General features: G+C 51.7%; 1 non-coding gene across 1 annotated transcript; it reads right to left on the minus strand.

Annotated features, from left to right (window-relative positions):
- Positions 1-1356: 1356 nt before the first annotated feature.
- On the minus strand, positions 1357-1549 carry LOC142558671 (U2 spliceosomal RNA). Its single transcript, XR_012823084.1, has one exon. It is a non-coding gene; the product is annotated as a U2 spliceosomal RNA (small nuclear RNA).
- Between the last annotated feature and the right edge of the window lie 1758 nt (positions 1550-3307).

The raw sequence follows: 3307 nt of genomic DNA on the forward strand, positions 1-3307 counted from the left end.
CGCAGCATATCGCGCATTCGTATCGACATATTATGCACCGCGTACAGTTTTCTATTCGGAGCCTGACTTGCTGGAGCGTGCTATGCAGTGTTTGATCATAATGATATGCACAGTCGAGTCTAATTAATTTCCGCCGTCGGCGACGTCGCCGTGAGGTCCCTTATCGAGTCCAAGTGCGATTAGATCGCGGCCGCCCGCCGTATGCTTGCGATAGACGCACTGGAAAGTGCGCGAGGGTGAGCGGAAGATGGTGCCTTGATGCGAGGCGTCTTCATGAGTGCGCGAGGGGAGGGGGAAGAGGTTGCACGCCGTGTTCTTGCGAGCGCTAAGTAGCAGAGCGGAGAGATGAGCGCGCAAGGGGGCTGATTAATTCGCGTCTCCTACTCCGGACGCGTTTGCACATGGCAAGGCTGAAAGCGGCCGCACGCGCCCTATGTTGAAATTAATCTGCGGTGGAAGCAAAAGGCTAGCCGACACGAAATCGCTGATGGCTTCGGGTGTGCTGTGTTCTCGAGTGCCGGGTTTGCGCTGAAGTGACATGCACTGCGAAGGTGAATTCAGTCACCGCTGCTCTGCCGACATCCTTCAACACACCGCAGTTGTGACAGCGAGTGCCCGCGGTCACCTACGGGGATGTGTTCGTGTTTCCCCGTAAGCTCTCGACAGCATAATAATAGTATTTGGGGTTTTACGTGCGAAAACCACTTTCTGATTATGAGGCACGCCGTAGTGGGGGACTCCGGAAATTTTGACCACCTGGGGTTCTTTAACGTGCACCTAAATCTAAGCACACGGGTGTTTTCGCATTTCGCCCCCATCGAAATGCGGCCGCCGTGGCCGGGATTCGATCCCGCGACCTCGTGCTCAGCAGCCCAACACCATAGCCACTGAGCAACCACGGCGGGTCTCGACAGCATGCTTGTAAACTTAATTCTAACAGTAGTGAGCCAATGTTCACTAAAATTTATACGGTGGATAAAACTACGAAACTTGCTTCACCTAGGTGAATCATACTTTGCTATCACAATGTTTCGCCTTTTAGGCGAAGCTGCGACTTTTTGTTCTGACCAGTCGTCCCTCGTTAGTGTGGGCACACCAGTGATAAACACGAGAAGCTGTACTAGGACTAAATAAATGCACGAACCTCCCGCCGGTATGCACCGAATGCGAGGTAAAATACGGGCGGGTTACCAAGAACCATAGTGGCTCGATGTGCGCCGTCTTTCCTCTAACTCAACGGGGGAGGGGTCGGCAGCTACGCGAGAGCATATCTTGGTCGCACAGCCACACCCTAGACGGGGTGTGAATCATGCACTGTAATAGTGCACAGCAACATTGGTTCTGGTTTTAGATTCTATGGTGTGGGCTGTACCCGGCTGCAGTGCAATACCAGGACAACCCGTGGCGCTGGAGTGGCAAGCCCCGTCCTAGCGCCGCCTTACAAAAATAGGATTAATATCGTAAGACCCATATAAGGGCCGTATCAGATATTAAGCTGATAAGAACAGATACTACACATTTGATCTTAGCCGATAGGCCGAGAAGCGATGCTGTGGCTCACGTCTCCATGTAACCCGCTTGAAACAAACCTACAATATGGAGCGATCGAAGTGCGAGGGAGAACTGCATTTCTCAAATACCTGGCCGAATTTTACAATAAAAGAATACGGTTCCCTATATGCATAACAGGTACGCAATATAGCTTTTATTTTAAATCGCAATAGATTTTACTTATAACGTTTCCAATTTGAAACAACAATCTACGTACCATGCCTGACTGCCCGTTAGGTTTGTGGCGCCATCCTGTGGCTAAAATGATAACTTCGGTGTCTCCCTATGGTCACGTGGCTTTGTTTCTATAGCGGGAATCCGGGAATCCCGTGGGCCAGCGGCAACTACAGCGCCATGGGTCGCATGCGTCTAATTGTCGTACAAAAATCCCTCACGTGACCTGATCCTAGGTGCCTAGGGACAGCATTGTTTAGGGATTTTTGAGAAGGCGCGATGCTGGCGCCGAGCGACGCCGTGGCGTGTTCGTCCTCGGCCTGATCGTTCTCTGGACCGCGCGTTGTTCAACATTGCTCATGTGATTGTACAGTACGTGCGTTGCTTTTGTGTTGGTTGTAGGTTCTGTGTTACTTGGCGGAAAGACGTGAGTAGTGGCGGTGCGGCAGTGCGGCTTTGGCCTCGGTGAACTCTGGCAGTACAGAATCTGCGTTGTGTGACCCGTGCTTTCTAGAGAACCCGGCGGTGGTGACGATTGAAATATCGAAGTGGCCTAGCGCCTCGGCAGCGAAGTTCAGCGAACCACGATGTGGCGTCGCCGTGTCCGACTTTGCTTAACGGACATCGAGGGATGTGCTGCTCGTTGCAAGTCATGTAAATGCAACTGCGTCGACCGCCCACTGTTCAGCGCTGAATGTGTGTTTGGTGCGCTGTGCTTGAAACGAGTGGTGCAGCCTGGCAGCGGGGGTAGCGGAGGAGCAGAGTGGCTTAGGGTTTGCTCGTTCACAGACATGTGCTCCCGTCTTGGTCTCATTAGCGGCTGTCGCGGGACTGCGGTGTGCTAGCTCCTTGCCTAGTATAAAGTTTACGACGCTAACACACAGCATGTTCACGTTTTTCCGCGCTTCATTTGCATGACGGCCGAGTTGAAAACGAGACATATTCGCAACTTTCACGTACGGTGGCGTCGCCGTGCGGCGGCGGCCAGAAACAATCGAAAGATTATACTCGCCTCTGGCTGCCGCCCGTGTGCATAGCGTATTGGTGTTGTCTATGCTTTTCCTTCACTTTTGGTTGATGTTTTAACACGTTCAAAGCTTCCGTCGGATCCTGAAGTACACTTAACATGCTCAGAATGAGCAAACATAGAAGCAACCGCATTTGCTCCGTGCCACAATGGGTGCTGAGCGGTAGGTGATGTGAGCCTTGACTCATTCCCACCGGCTGCGTCGATGCGGAAGAAATTAATTATTAAGCTGCTAATCGGCAAAGCTGTCACAGAAGCGATGAAGGTTTCCAGTGCGCACTTCATGCCGGAGGACTTTTTTGGAATACGACAGATGAGTGCACGACGATTCCGAGCACTATGCAAAATAGAAGTGAGGCAGGCAGACAGGACACAAGAGTAGAGAAGTGGACAACACGAACGCTGACTGTCAACTGAAGGGAGCAATGAGGCGAAAAAAGAAAGAAGACACAAAACTCATCTGCGCATGCTCAGGAATGGTAACACCACGTGTCAATCGGGTACACGTGCCGGTGTACGTGAGATATAACTGTTAAGGCACTTAATCTCTTCCTT

The sequence above is a fragment of the Dermacentor variabilis genome, chromosome 9, assembly GCF_050947875.1.
Source record: "Dermacentor variabilis isolate Ectoservices chromosome 9, ASM5094787v1, whole genome shotgun sequence".
Lineage (NCBI taxonomy): Eukaryota > Metazoa > Arthropoda > Arachnida > Ixodida > Ixodidae > Dermacentor > Dermacentor variabilis.